The following is a 16,743-nucleotide window of genomic DNA, read 5'->3' as shown; positions in this document are numbered from 1 at the left end:
ATTTATATATCCTCGTAGAATAAATGAGATAGTTTTATTAAATTATTGTGTTAATGTTACTTTTGGTTCATTATATTTTATAGTTGTTTTGTTTTCATACATTAAGTTTTAAAAATTTCATATGTTGTTTTATGTTTTCAAAATATATCATATTTTATCTTTTTGAATTTTCTATGAGCATTATTGTTCTATTAATTTTTAAATTTTTAAATAGTTTAATGTCACTTTTAATTTATTATACTTTACATTTATTTTGTTTTGATACATCATATTTTAAAAGTTTCATTTTAATCTTTTATATTTTTAAACTGTATCATTTTGGTTATTTTGGTCTTTATTTCAATTTTTGTTAAAAACATTAGTGTCAGTTAATGTTTTAAATTTTAAAATAATTAAATTAACATAATGGAGACTAAAAATTGTCACTATATTTTTTATTTAAAAAATTAAAAATCACTAAATAAATTAAGAAAATATAGATCTGAAACCACAAACAATAACAATATTCACTCTTATTATTATTATTATTATTATTATTATTATTATTATTATTATCTTAATTCAATTTAATCATTTAATAATAATAATAATAATTTCATCCACAAATTATTCTCAATCACAATAAGTAAGGACCCCTTCTTCTTCTGTCGCTCTGTCTCTTACCGTCGATCCAAAAATATCGTTGTCCCGACCTTGCTTTCATCTCCACTGCAATCTCTGTACATGGTCAGAATTGTTGTCTCACCTAATGACAACAACCTTGTCATCGTCACCGCTGGTAGTCATGCATTGATGAAGGCGAAAAATAATACCAACAATGCCTGATTATGAATGAGGTTTGACCGGTCGAACCAGTCAAAATCATCTTCCAATGAAATACACTGTTCGATCCCTCTTTGCATTGCTCATCTTCACCCGATCTAATTGTAGGTGTCAGATGAACAATCATCTACTTACCCGACCCAACCGTGCGTGACAATGAAGGTCTTGCTTGCATATCTCACAAAGAGCCATGCAGTGACTTTCATGCTCAAATCTAGGTTAATTGGCTGATTATGATCATGTTTTTGTCTTTCGTTAAAGATAACTCTTGTTCTGATTTTCCCTACTTTTGTTTTTAATAACATAGTTATATGAAAGGTTTTGGTTTTTCGGTGAGGAGTATAAGAATTTTCAGTGGTTCCAATGAGATCATGTGTTGACGTCGTTTGACCTGTGTGATGCTGTATTTTTTACCTTTTCAAATTTGGAAGAGGTTAGAGATGATGATTTTTTTAGTTGTTTATTAAAAAAAAAATAAAGATAGTGGTGGTTTTTACTGCTATTATGTAGAATTAATTATTTTAAAATGTTTAATATCACTTTTAGTCTACTATACTTCGTAATTATTTTGCTTTGGTACGTTAAGTTTTAAAAATTTTATTAGTCTTTTATATTTTTGAAATATATCATTTTAATTCTTTTTTAAAATTTAAAAATTAATAAAACTCTAGCTATTTTAAAAAAAATTAAATAAATAAAAAAAGATCAAAAGGATACATTTTGAAAATATAAAGAACTATCATAAAATTTGTAAAACTTAATATGTGAAAATAAAATAATTATGAAACCTAAAAGTGATATTAAGGAATGAAATTATTTTTGGGGAGATGATGTCTGACTTCATCTGCCCGTTGGAACACATTAAAGTTAGATCGTAGAAGAAAAAGTTCAAAGTGATCTTATTTTGTTATCATATTTAGTGCATCAATTGATCCCATCACTTTGCATTGAACAGTGTTGTTAGTTGGTTTTAGTTCTGTTTCTTATCCAATCAGCACTGTTAGTAACTCTGTTGATCTAATATTTATATTTATTTATATACAGATTAAAGTACTCTTTGTATTCTTTTAATATAAATTCTTTACTTATGAAAAATTTATTTAAATCAGTCAATTGACTTCAATCTACATCCTGTGCGATATTCCGAAGAACTAATAAACATAAATTTAGTAAACCAATTAAATATTTTCATATTTGGCTCTAAATGTCGTCACTAGCCATGATAACAACATAAGTCTTTCTCATATAATTCATTTCCCCTATCAATCACGCGTCCCCTTAATCGGATAATGAGACATTTATTCAAGCCCATATTCTTTGACATTTAATTAATTAGAATTTTAGTGTTCTACAAATTTGTGGGCCTCCACCTAACAATATAAAATTGTAAATTGATTTTTTTTATGACGAGAAATATAAACAAATGAGTAGAAGTTTTGTAGCACCCCTTAATGATTAAAGTTTCAATTTATTGACATTAAAATTATTGTATACATCACCATTAGCATTATATTTTTTTATAAATTATATATAAAAACATACTTTTTTTTCATTATAATTGTGGTACTAGATTATTTTACATAAATTAAAAAAATCAATAAATAAAAAGAATAACTATTTTACAAAATTAACTTTATCATCATTAATTTATTTTTATTTTTGTAACTCATATTATTAATATTGTTGAAATATAAGTGGAAAAACAACTAATTAATTTAATAATTATTTTGATATCTTCTTTAGAATAATTATTATGGGAGGAAGGGAGTACCTAATTTTCAATTCAGTCAAACAAGGAACTAAGTTCATAGTAGCCAGTGGTTATTTGTGAAGAATTTTGGTAGTTTGTATGAAGTTATATATTCAAATTTCACTATTAACTACTATTATAAAAGAGGTTAATTGATTTAAAATAAATGTAAAACAAAACTCGTGAGCATTAAAAAATATTTTTTAAAAAAGTTAAATGTTAGTTGTCTTCATTAAAAAGTTTAAAAAATGAAAACTGGTGATTATATTCAACAAGCTGGTTGGTACACAAATTGTTTAATCTCATTTTTGGTAATTTTGGGTTTTTTTATTTTTTATTTCAAGAGAGTATGGTAGTATATCTTTTTAAAGTTACAAATTAATAAAAAAAATAACTTTTACCAATTGGTCTATAATTTTTATTTACTTAATTTTTTTTTTTTGTATTCATGGTATATACCTCCCAATAGTTAGAAAAAAAGAGTATGTTTTGATTTTTGGTTGGAGTGTTCCAAATTTTATTTGAAGAATAAATTTAGTATCGTGACATATTTAGTTACCCTTCAAAGATATGTTCGCAAACTTATAATTTATTTAAAATTAAATTTCAATAAGAGCAACATAAAAGTTGTTTTGTAAACTCAATTTACAAATTGAAAATTATTCCAAAATTAAGTTTGTCAACTTTAACTCATATATACACTAATTCATTGAGATTTGAAGAATATTTATTTAAAGAATTGATATCTTTTTAATAATTATTCTTCAACATATATGCAAGGATCTTGGAAGAAAACCTTTTATCACATACCTAAAAAATATGATTATATGTTAAACATATTAATTATATAAGTTTATGGAATGTCTGTCCTAGATAGGTCCCATGAAGATATGATAATAAATCACTTAAACATCTATGTCAATAGATTCAATCCTTGGTGGGTTGTGGAGTGTCCGATCGAGATGGGTCCCATAAAGAAGTTAGCACACACTTAAACATTTTATGCCAATAGGCTTAATGTTTAGTAATTTGTATGGCCGCATAATGTCAGTTAGTCACACCCTACTCATGATCGACCCTAACATTTCAAAAACTCATAAAAACCTTGTATGAATTCAAACCCGTTGAGACGTGGTGACAACGTAAGAAGGTATAGTGTCCTTGACATGTCAAAGATGCATAACAACGTATCATTCTCCTTACGAAACTGGCAAGATTAGATCAAATGGTAACATGACATATAATTAGGCCTCGACACCTAGTATGACAAAGAAACATAGGCAAGCATGTTAAAATATATCATATATAAATAAAAACAAGTTACATGACTCACGTTCATGGTTAAGTAGAATTTAAGAAAAAAGACATTGATGTAAGCTTGAATTGGGACTTTTTGTTTTTTTAATGGTATTCTCCGATGAGAACAATAATTTGTTTACTTAAATTATTATTCATATGCATTTACTATTATTTTCTTTTTGAAAAAAGTAACTTCGCTATTGCCTTTAAGAAGTGGACCCGCATTGTTCGATACCAAACTACGTTTTCATACCAAACTAACGTTATTTTTAAGAAGCATGTTCCTTCCTTAGATCTGTCCAAGTAAAATATTTCACACCATCTCTTTTAACCTTTTACGGTCAAAAAGGGCTAACAGCATGACATGAGGAACGCTGTAGACTTATTTCTGAACCCGACAAGAAGTTGGAAGTTAGAATTCTGTTGGAATCCATGACGAAAAGAATCCAAAGTTTAAAAAGTAAACAAGGAAATATTTTTAACTACTTTTTATGCTTTTGCCTAGCCTCCTCCGAGTAATGCATGCGTGGTTCCGTAATTCAGTTACTTTAATACAAGGGATCGATCAACTATCCTATTCAAGTCCAAATCCAATGAAAATTAATTAATGCCACGCTTAAGGACTTTTGATTATTTTGAAAATCTAATTATAAGTCATTTTTCCTCTTTATTGAAGGGATAAATATGGGTTTAAGAAGTGCTTTAGGATATCTATATATCATACATTGTAAAAAAAAAATACTTTAAGTGATTATAATAATAATGATAACAATAATATCGATAAGAAAAGAGATATTTACAATGACGATATTAGGAGTGGTAACAACGATAATATCACCACCACCAATTAATTAATTGAATTTTAAAATAGTATTTTAATTTCAATTTTCTATTTTAGTTTAAGAGTTAAAATTGATCATTTTAATTATGGATGATTTGATTGGAGAGAAGAAAAAAGAGTGAAAAAGAATTGAGAAAAAATATTTAAATTAAAATAGAACAAAAAATGTGAGAGACTTATACCAAATTTTAAAAATTTCTTTTTTTCTCACCTACTTCTTCACAACCAAACATATCAATAAAGAAATTATTCTCATATGTTATATATTGAAGAGAGACATATAGAGTTTAATGATTATGGCACCATTAGTATAAAATACTATTAATCAATAAAAAAATTATTCTTAATATAAATTTTAAGATAATTATTAAAAAAAATTAAATATGATAATTTATTATTAAATAATGATATAAAATTGTTTAATATTGTTAGACACTAAGCCTAACGCCGCTGCAAAAGAGGATGTCGTAAACCAATGTAATATGAAAAAATCTCAAGATATCAATGAAATTTACTCATTAAATTATACTCCTCTATAAATTTTATCCATAGCTCCATTTTTATGTTGGTTTTTTCAACTGCCCTAAACGCATGGGTCAAACTTTCTTAGTCCCAAAATTACTGCATCATTTTGGGCACTAGTAATCATAGTTTGAATACCTACTGCCTCCTAAGGATATATTCAAATTTTTGGTTGGTAGGTCTAAAGGGTACAACGGATTTTATGGAACTATATTAAAGTTACCCTTCAACTCAATAAAAATCATTAACTTCGTCGACCCCAAACTTCGTGATTTTTCGCCGTTGAATCTAAAGTCTGTTATAATATTTTTTTTTAAAATAAGCCTAAAGTCGTTATAATTAACTTCCGCTTCCTTGATAAAAACTTGTGGATAATAATATACTAAATTATAAAAATAAAGAACCCGTTTGGCTGAGTCTATAACTAGCTAGGTTACTTTTTGCAATTTGCCTTTTGCACAGTAGAAAAATTCAGTTGCCAAATTCTCATGATCGAGCAGAGTAGGGCTAGGGGGGTGTCATTTTCAAATGAAATCAACTTTATGCTTATGTGCCGCTGATACTATCCTCAAAAAGGAAATTAATCAAATTATGTACATTTTGATTATTTTCAACTGGGTATTATGCTTTTTGCAGTTGAGTGTTTAAGTTTTTTGTTACATTTCTGGTCGATCAAGTTTTTGGCTTTTGAACATCCCGTATGTGTTCTAGGTTTATTGTTAATTTAAGCGTCCTTTTTTTTTACAGCAGCGTCGTTGATTTTATATAAATGAAATATTGGGGTAGTAAAAATAATTGTTCTATTAATTTTTAAAACCGTTATGAAATAGAATAAAATAAAAAATAATACAGATAAAAAAATCTTTAAATTTATTATTCAATAAGAGAAATGCTGTTATAAAAATAATAACATTAATAATTTTATTAATAAAAAATGACAAGAAATTTATATATATATATATATATATATATATTATCTTATCCGTAAATTTTTACATAGAAATTCTCATGTCAATTAATGTTTTGATTGCTACCTTGATACATTCTATATGTAGGTATTTATATTTTCTATTATGTTATTGTAGGAATGAAGGGACCAAATTCAATGGCTTCCCATGTATTTAAATCTATGGCTTCAATAAAGATCTGCATTTGGGTTTTTCAATAATGATAACCCTCGCCATTGAAAACAAGAGACCTATTAATAGAATTTTCCTCAGAAAATGAAAAGTTGGATGAGGCTATATCTATTCTTGAAGTTTTTAAACTTTAGACAAGAATCTCGCTTTGATACCACTTGTTGGACAAGTGGCCTCAAAAACTTAAGAGGGGAGAGTGAATTAAGTCTCACTAACAAACTTTTAACCTTCTTCTAAATGATAGGCTCAAAATGCAGAAGAAGAAGCAACAATCAATTTAATAATGTTCTTTAAACATGCAAGACAAAATTGATTGCAATAACATAAATGAGATAAGGGAAGAGAGAAATACAAACTCGATTTATACTAGTTCGGTCACTTCCCGTGCCTACATCCAGTCCTCAAGCAACTCACTTGAGATTTTCACTATCTTGTAAAATGCCTTTTACAAAGTCTAAACCACATAGGGACAATCTTTCCCTTGTGTTCAGAAATCCTTACAACTTAAGAGACCCTCGGTCTCTTAATCAATTTCTTTGAATAAGAAGAAGAAGTTTCTCTCTTTAAGAGAAGGATATTACAATTGAAGATCAACCAAGATTCCTTATTGAATATGCAAGTGTTTGACCAATGAATCTTTTTGAGAGGATAAGACATTTCAGTTCAAAAAAACTCTCTGAGGAATTTCGTAACCCAAGTCACTTATTTATAGGCCTTTGATAACCATTCAAAAATCTCTTGAACAAATGTGACTCTTGGGAATTATTTTATGAAGAGTTATGAGTCTTGGGAGTTATTTTCTAAAGAGTTGTGACTCTTGGGAGTTATTTTCTGAAGAGTTGTTATTCTTGGATCAAACTTGAAAAGCACTTATCTTTGGCATCATCAAAATTTCATATCATATATGCTTCTACAGTGTTGCCCTTTGTGATAGAATTTGTTTTTCTTGTGGAGGGTTACAATTGGTTTTGGATTGAACATCAACAGTTGTTCTATTATGAAAATGTAACCCAAAAAATTAATCATTGGTAGACTCATGTTTTGATTTCCTAACCTGCAATTTCAATTACCTAATTGAGTAAATCATTGAATTGATCAGATTCATAAAATCTTATGAGTAATTCTTTTAGTGATAGTTCAAGATGAAAACTAAAATAAATTTAATTAAATGAAATAGAACTGAAAGTTGCAGTAGATGTTTAGAACAACTTACATTTCCAGAAAAGTGTGAAACTGATGAATTGGACAAAACATCTCCAAAATCATCCATCACAGTCCTGAAAGTAGAACTTGAGAATTGAAATAATACTTAAGTCAAAGTATGTACACCTCAATATTAGTTTGAACTACTAAAAGTGGGAAGTCATAACATAAATGCTTTTCATGTGTGATATAATCAAAATTTTACCAATTAAAGATTATGGAACACTTCTTTGAAGACTATATTTGTTGTAGTATTCAATGGTCTTTCTTCTTTATCATGTATCAAGATCTTTAATCCTTGTTTACTCTTAACTCTCGGGGCTGCTACATATAGTTGACCATGGCTAAAAACTGGTCTAGGCAAGTAAAGTCCAACACATTCTAGTGATTGACCCTGAGATTTGTTTATTGTCGTGACATATGATAGCATGATAGAAAATTGTCTCCTAATCAGTTTAAAAGTCCATGGTGACTGTGATGGAGACATACACATTCTAGGAATATATATCATATTTCCATTTTTGTTTCCATCAATGATTTTTGCTTGGATGATATGGTTTGCTAATCTTGTCACAATTAGTCTTGACCATTACACAAACCTTCAAATTGATCTATATTTCTTAAAAGTATGATCAGAGTTCCTACTTAAAGTTTAATTTTATGATTAGGAAGTCCAGATGTCCTAAGAGAGTTTAGAAATTTAGGAGTAAGTGTTTCTCATGCTTGGTTGTTTGCTGCATCTGATTTGTCTACCATATCTAAACTTAAATATTCTTTTTCACCTCCTATATTTATTAGAAAAATGGACTGATTAATGCATAATGTTTTATGTTTGCATCACTTATTTCTAATTGAATTATTCATAAACTATAATAAATAAGTTTGTACCTGGCACTAATGATAGAACAAAATCATTTATCTTATCAACAGTATCAATTGTAGAAGCCAAAATAGCTCTACATTGTAAATACTCCTCATTATTGTATTGGTCCATTAGATTTGGGTAGGTGTTGCTGACAAGAAAAGTAAATCGGTGTATAAACACCCAACAATTTTGAATACAACACTCATGAAAAGAATTTTAATATAGCGATCATTCAAAAAATGAAAAGAAATAGCTACATTGGTAACAAAAATAAAGTATAGAAACAAAAATATCACTTCTCGTTGCATGACTTCTTCCTAAAGAAGCAGCCACACTTGTACTTCAAAATGATATGGAGACATGCCTAACATCAAAAGAATAATTCCAAAAACAAAGTCAAAGATATGGCAATTTACCAAGAAATGATGCAACAGCTTGCCACAAAAGTCAACAAGAGCATCATCACGGATTTTACCAGGGTTCTGGGCTATGGCAACCAAAGGAGAAAACTGTTCACTCATATTTGTAGTAGTTTTATACTCGTGCAGCACAAGCTTGGTGAATTCTTGTTCATGAAGGCATCCAAGATAAGATATAAATTTAAAAAAAAAAACATGAGCTTGCTACCACCATGCATACTATATCTCAGTATGCAACAAAGATGTATATACCAAGAGCAACATTCTTCAGAGCATGTCCAAGTCCAAGTTTGAGTGATTGAAACACAACTTATTTTTCAAGAGGAATCTAATAATTTAATCAAACACATCATAAATACTTTTTCATCAGCTTTGATTTCAATCAATCGAAATTAAGTTACAACTAAGTAATTGAACAAATTTAACATAGCACTAAATTGCACAAATCAAATGTTAGGTTGCTTATGTGTTTTTGAACATTCTCAACATTATTAGGAATGCCAAAACAAAAAACATTAAGCAAAGCTAGAGTAGGTATTAGAAAGAAGCATGCTGGAAATTGTTATCAAATGGCATCATTAATTAAATCCAGCCTCACCATCAACATATGACGTAAAGTTTATAACATAGGATACATTGACAAAGAATCAATATGGAGACATGTTTAACATCAAAAGAATAATTCCAAAAACAAAGTCACGGATATGAAAATTTACCTAGAAATGATGCAGCAGCTTGCCACAAAAGTCAGCAAGAACATCATCATCACGGATTTTACCAGGGTTCTGGGCTATGGCAGCCAAAGTAGCAAACTGCTCAATCATATTTGTAGTAGTTTTACACTCATGCAACACAAGCTTGGTGAATTCTTTTTCATGAAGGCATCCAAGATAAGATATAAATTATTAAAAAAAACATGAGCTTGCTAACACCATGTATAATATATCTTAGTATGCAACAAAGATGCATATACCAAGAGCAACATTCTTCAAAGCATGTCCAAGTCCAAGTTTGACTGATTGAAGACACATTCTTCTAGAAGTCATATCTCACAAGGAAGATATTTGAACACACATAGTTTTGTCACTTTTTTAGATATTTGAACACACATATTTTTCGGCCATATTTCATACTTGCATTGTTCATAAGTTTCAATGTTTTGAATTAACTCTCCGATCTCTCTTCCTTTTGCTTTTTCCATTCAAAATCATGCATTGATATTAGATAGGCAAGTTGTAAAATAGTAGTGTTATCAAAAATTTAAAAATTCCTCCTTTCCTATGTTACCCATAAAAAAAAAGCCAAAGATTGGTTTGAACTTCCATGTAACTTCCAAGCGTTGATGGAAGTTTTAGTAACTTCCATGTAACTTCCAAAATTTTCCTAAACCGAACATCTCATTATTACATTAAAACAAGCGTGCACTCTTATTTTAACATAATAAAGAGATCACAGGCACAAGTAAAGTAGAGACTCAAAAGCTAAAGAAGGAAGCTCACCGTAGCAACTAGTTTGGCTAAATAATGGATAATCCTTCCTCATCTTCTAGGTGAGCTACATTTTCTAAAAATGTTAGAACCCTCACTTTTACAATCTCGTTTGTCTTGTCTGGGCCATTTATCTCTATATCAGTATCTTCATCGGTAGATTCATTCTCTGAAGTAATAAAGATAAACCAACATAATTAGAGGAAGAACTCATCTGACCATGTAGGTAATTAGCATAAACTGCCAACACAAGAATAATTGCTCTGTGTGTCAGCAAGCAGTGTCATTGTCTGCTTAATAAGATTTGAAACAAAAGATTTTTAAGTGTGATATATTAATTACACACGGAAAGATGGAAGTAAGATGAGGTGTTTGACTATTAAAAGATTTGGATAACTATTTGTCTGCAAATTCTAGAATGTTGTATGCAGAGGAAAATTTCCATTTACCTCTCTAAAAATAGAGCTCAAGATATCCTCTCCAATGCTCCTCCTTCATGCAAAGGGAAATCACATCAATCTCAGACCCACCCTTCAATGTTCCCTTGTACACCTCATTATTTGGTGATTTATGTTGCTGAATTATTCAAAGAAAACCTCAAGCTCTTGTCTATTATACCTTCTCACATCCTTCAACAACTCAGGTCTGCACATTAATAAAGCCAATTATGCTGAAAGCAATGGTAGAAATATTAGATGTAAGTAGAAAGTAGGAAAAAAAGCATAAACATAGTATCTTCTGGTCTCACATGTATGTTGGAAATATAGTATTTTTGTGTACCTAGCGCGGAAAGCAACTCCAAGCATCCAGTCATTTCTTGAATAAGCATTGACAAATCTTTCTACTACCATCTACAGAATACCAGTATCTCATAGTAATCAATAAAACTATATTTCCATCATACACGTGAGACCAGAAGATACTATTCATGAGAAAATTAAATCCTTTTCCTCCTTTCTAGCAGCTTCCCAATTCCCTTCCTTGGTTGCAATGGGTGATCCAAGAAGGACAACTCTCTCTACCAGTTCAGCTGCCAATAAACAGAAGCAGCACTCCAGATACTTGAAAATAACTTTAGCCCCAAGTGAGTAACCTACAAGTGTAGCAAGCCTGAAATTCAGATTAAAAATATTTCATATTCCACAATTTTAAAGTTGCTAAATTTTATAAAGAAACTTTAAAATAAGAAAAATACCCTATTTTCCTGCAATCCTCCCAATAATGCTTTAGCAAGCAACTTTCCTACCTTGTTTGATCTGAAAAGTTAGATAAGCAGGATTAATTGCAAATCCTAGCTCAAAAGCTGATACATGGCAAACTCAACTTACATGAATAGATTCATATGCAATGATTTAAAATATTAATGACAAATAAAAAAAGTAAACCAAGCAGATTTATAGACTTAAATAAAAAGAATATTTATAATATTATCCTAACCATCCAAATCAAAGATATGAATCAGATAAAATTTTCAATTCTTTTTTTTTTACACACTTTTATGGCAAAAACCTCTTCTACAAAGATAAAATTAAAAACATGACTTCTTACATATAGTCAAAGAATATACCTCAATTACAACACTTGTATCCTATGCATCTTTTTACTGGTCATAGCAAGGCACAAGCGTCCTGCATTCCGACAGTAGAATTATTACAATATTAGTAAATTGTTAAATGCTTTTCTAGCCTAAAAAAAGAAGAAAAATTTGCAAATCTCTTGATATCTTTGCAACTCAGTTAATAACAGAGTATTAATTTTAATTCCAATTAAAAGTTATATTTGCTACACACACAAAAATCCAAGAATGCATCAGATTGGTGAAAGCAAAATTAAACAAATTTAGTGTAAAGCGACCTATTTTTTTCAATAGGAGAGAAACCCAAATGTGAAAACCTTGCAGTGATGGACACATACCCACAAGCCATAACAATTGATTTGAATCTGAATCCTAAAATCCAAAACATAAAAATGCTTCTTTTTGTGAGTTGTGAAAGAACAAGATGAAAACCACAAAAAGGAAGAGAGATGAGAGGCAAAGAAGAGTATTGAATGGCGCATTCTACGAGATCAGCAGGAGGCTCCAACGTGCCCAAATCCTTGGAATTTTTCGCTGCCGACATTGGTTTCTCTGACATGGTGGCACCATTGCCGACATGAAGAAAAAAAAAATCAGAGTGAATCAGCGACATGAATCGAGCGAGAAATCGGGTTTCTGCAAAGAAATGAAAAAGGAAAAAGAAAAAAACTTTTGGCGCTTAGAGGGAGGAGAATATACAAAGAATCTTACCAAGTGAAGTGAGCTTCTTCAACTAACACAAGTGACAAAGGTGACAACCTCTGTACACCAAAGAATGAAAATGCAGGATCGTGGTTAGATTGCAAAACTGGAATGCAAAAATGAGGTTGGAAGAAAAGCAATTGGAAGCTAGGCTGGGTGGATTTTTTCTAGAAACACAACAAATGAAAATCAATCGAAAGCTACTCACATTTGTGTGAAATCGAAAGCTATTGCACAATTTGGTATAGCCTGGTGTGAGAATAGCTCGGTGACGTGACAGAATGAGTTGTGCCGGGAACTTACACACACCTAAGTTGGGTTTTTGAATTTGAAAATCGAAAAATGGTGGAATGAAGAAGCATGGAAGCAGAACGCGAAGAGGTTGCGTAGGAGGTGAGGGAAGCGCTGAAACGTGCAAGCGGGAGTAATAAAAAAACTGAAATAATGGAGAACGTGACACGTGGAAGAACTAGTTGTTCTTTTATTACTAAAGATAGATTCTCTCTAGAAAAGTTTATACACTATAACTTTAAAAAAATTGCTTGTGGATTTTTCTTATGGATTTTTTTATGCAATTTTTTTATGAACTTGGTGATTTTCTTGCAAATTTTTCTACAAATTTAGAAATATTATTATTATTTTCTTAAATTTGTTTAAAATTTCATTGAATTGTTGTTATGTTTTGTACGTGTTCTCGTATAAATTTTGTTTTATATAAAATAACTTATGTGTTTTGTAGACTTTTCACACAAAATTTACAAATGAAAATCCAATTTTTTTTTATTCATTAGTAGGTAAAGTTATAAAAGTCATAAAAAAATTAAAGAGTGATAAAGTAGAAAAATAATATTTTAATATCATAAAAAAAACACTTCAATGATGACATAGTTAATTAATATTTGAATAATATCATTAAATGTTTAAAATCACCCATAAAAATTTTATTTTTCTTTTGAAAATCGTCCAAGGTGTTAACTATGCAATGGGCTGAATCAGCCCTAGCTTATTTCATTTAAAATATAATCAGCAACAAATTTAAAATACATGATGTTAATACCCTGAGCTAAATTAACTGCCTTCTTGGCTAATATATTTGCCACACTATTTGCTTCCATAGTAACATAATTCCAAGACACGTTCCCCAGATGTCCATGCACGTCGCGGATTTCTTCGATCAAACTCCTACTGGTGTGATGAACGTTGCAACCTTCCTCTAGAAGCTTATTAGCCTGTATTGAGTCAGAAGCCACTAAAAACACTGTCTGGTTTTTGCAGTCTTAAGTCTTGGAGGGATCGACAATGACACACTAATTCATAAACAGATTTTATGGAGAAGGTTCCATCTGCTGAACCTTGCCAAACAGCTAGCTACATCAAAACCCACATCTAAACTTGAAGAAGGTAACTCAAGTATTTTGTTGCATTCACTAACCAACCCTCCTCATCATCAACATAAAATGTAATTGGAACCTTAAGGTTGGAGCCACATCCATACTTCTCTCTGATTAAAGAGGACCAGAGAGTAGAATCCTTGCTACACATTCTCCATCTAGCATGATACATAAAGGATTATTCACATCCCTTGTCTTCCTCAACCCCAGTTCTCCTTTAGCCTTTGGAGTACAAACTGTACCCCAGGAGACCAAATGAAACTTCTTGCTATTCTCAGTGTCACCCCATATGAATTTCCTGCAAGTCTTGTCAATATCATCACACATTGATTTAGGCAGCCAAGTGGTTTGCATTATATAAGTAGGCAGTGGCTGAAGCACAAACTTGGCTGGCGTGACTCTTCCCTCGAAATATAGAGTTCTTGACTTCCACGCACTTAGTCTCTGATGAACCTTATCCATAACAAACTGGAAGGTCCCCCAAGATACCTTTTGTTTAAAATGTGAACCTAAAAAATGATATAAAAAAATATGGGGTAAAATACGTTAGAGATTCTTGTAAAATTTAAAAAGTATTAATTTCATCTTTATAAAAAAATTTGTAATAATTTTATTTTTATAAAAATAAAACATATTTTTACGGGTCGTTGCCAATATCTCAGTTAGCAAGTAATCTAACATGGGGAATGTTCTCAGCATCGACACCGAGGAGCTTGGTTTCCTTGTGGAGGCGATCGAGCGTGAAGGAGAGGAGTTTGGAGATGTAGGGTTATTGTGACTCCGACGCAAGAGGAAGAAGAAGTGTCATATTCGATTCCAATAATGGTGATGCGAACTCCATTTTCTATTCTCCACGAAAATATGAAACTCATATTTGGATTCCAATGATGATGATGCCACCTCCACCAAGACAGAACTCGGGAATGGGATTAGGGTTCTCTATGATTACCGTTAGTCAGATTATCATTTATTTGAGTTACCATTGATAACTTACAAAAATATGTTTTATTAAAGGAAATTAATACAAAAAAATTTATAAGAATGAAATTAATATTTTTTAAATATTATAGGGACCTCAAATATATTTTATCTAAAAATATGAAAATTTCAAGTTAAAAGTCTTCGACTTTTGGAGACACCCAAATTTCATACAATCACATCAAAAGGATTTTATGGAAATGGTCATCATTGATGACAAGTTTTTTTTTCACTTTATTTTATGAATAAAGTATTCATACATGCTTTTTTTTTTATGTAGCCAGAAAAAATTTACTGTACAATTTGGAGCAATCAAGTTGACAAATTTGAGAGGAAATCTACTATGAGGTTAGAAATTTAATAGTGGCTATAAGCAATTATAAATATAAGGTCACCAATCATTCATATCGATTATATTTTAAGCCAATTATCTCTATGAAGTTGATGGTTGATTCTTCGACTTCGTTTTATAGGTTTACCTTTACACTTTATACGAATATTTTTGAAGCAAACACATTGGATGTATGTTTAGTTGGTAATATGTTAAAATTATTTTTAATTAACAATTTTTTTTCATTTTTTAAATAGCAAAAAAATATTTTTAATTATCAATTTAATATCATTTTTATTGCACGGATGAAGGTAATTAAATGGAGAGCCTGATTTACTCCTAAAAATATTAAAATAATATATTATAATTATTTACTCATATAAATTATTTAAACTAAATAATTAATAATATATTAAAATTTAAAATAATATAAAAAAATATTATTCCTAAAAATTATAAAATATAAATTTAATAATCGTGCAAGATAAGACACATTAAGCTAGTTTATCTTACATATGAAAGTATTTAAGATGACAAAAATAAATGAAGAGCACCTAAAAAAATCAGGCTTTCAGAAATATTGACTCATGAAGTGGCTCCAACACTAACCACAAATATCATGGCCAAGAGGACAATCAACAACAAATATAATTGAAACTTGAAATGGATTAGCGAGACAAAATCATCACAATAAATAGTAAAACTTGTACAACTCAATTATGCTGATAGGGTTAGGGCACTCAATATGTGTAATATTAGTTTTTTTCCACTTGACTTGAAATAAATTTATAACGCTTCCTAGGAACTTAATTTTCCTTATATTATTATAGGACTAGTTATTAGTTTTATCATAATTAAGAATATTATACTCAAAATAAAATTTCTAGTGCACACATTTAGTTTAATATATTAGAAAGTTTTAATTTTCTGTTTTAATTTCTAAGTGTAATTTATATATTTTTTAGACATTTCACTTAATGTGAGTTTATTATTTTAAGATGAAACCTAACATATAGCATGTTAGGCCATGCATCCTCTCTTCTTTTTTAAGTGATCAAGGGAAAGAAAAAAAGTCAAAAATAAAAAAAAGTCGGAAATGAATCGAATTCACCTAATAAGATGCAAAATTTAGCATATCTACTAATGATTGTTTATAAATTATATTCTTAACAAATCAACTAAGTTAACAATGTGATACATTGATATCCTGGTCCAAGACCAAATCTCACAACGTGATTAAAGTAAAAATTAATTTCAAGTCGCATCAATGTTAGGGGGTGGGAATAGGTCAGGCCGGTCTACAGGGACCTACGACCTGGTCTACATAAAGTCTGACCTGAACTGGCCTATTTAATTAAAATGGTAGGCTCGGGCTTTTTTAAAAGCCTATTAAATTAAATAGATCAGGCTTAAGCTTA

General features: G+C 29.9%; 1 long non-coding RNA gene across 1 annotated transcript; it reads right to left on the bottom strand.

Annotated features, from left to right (window-relative positions):
• Positions 1–7,232: 7,232 nt before the first annotated feature.
• On the bottom strand, positions 7,233–11,453 carry LOC114380930. Its single transcript, XR_003659901.1, has 3 exons — positions 10,797–11,453; positions 7,587–10,516; positions 7,233–7,427 (listed from the first exon to the last, which is right to left on the bottom strand). It is a non-coding gene; the product is annotated as an uncharacterized LOC114380930 (long non-coding RNA).
• Positions 11,454–16,743: the final 5,290 nt, after the last annotated feature.

This window comes from Glycine soja, chromosome 13 (genome assembly GCF_004193775.1).
Source record: "Glycine soja cultivar W05 chromosome 13, ASM419377v2, whole genome shotgun sequence".
In the NCBI taxonomy this organism is placed as follows: Eukaryota; Viridiplantae; Streptophyta; class Magnoliopsida; order Fabales; family Fabaceae; genus Glycine; species Glycine soja.
Note: the sequence above shows the minus strand (reverse complement) of the source record. Positions and strands in the feature narration are given on the sequence as shown.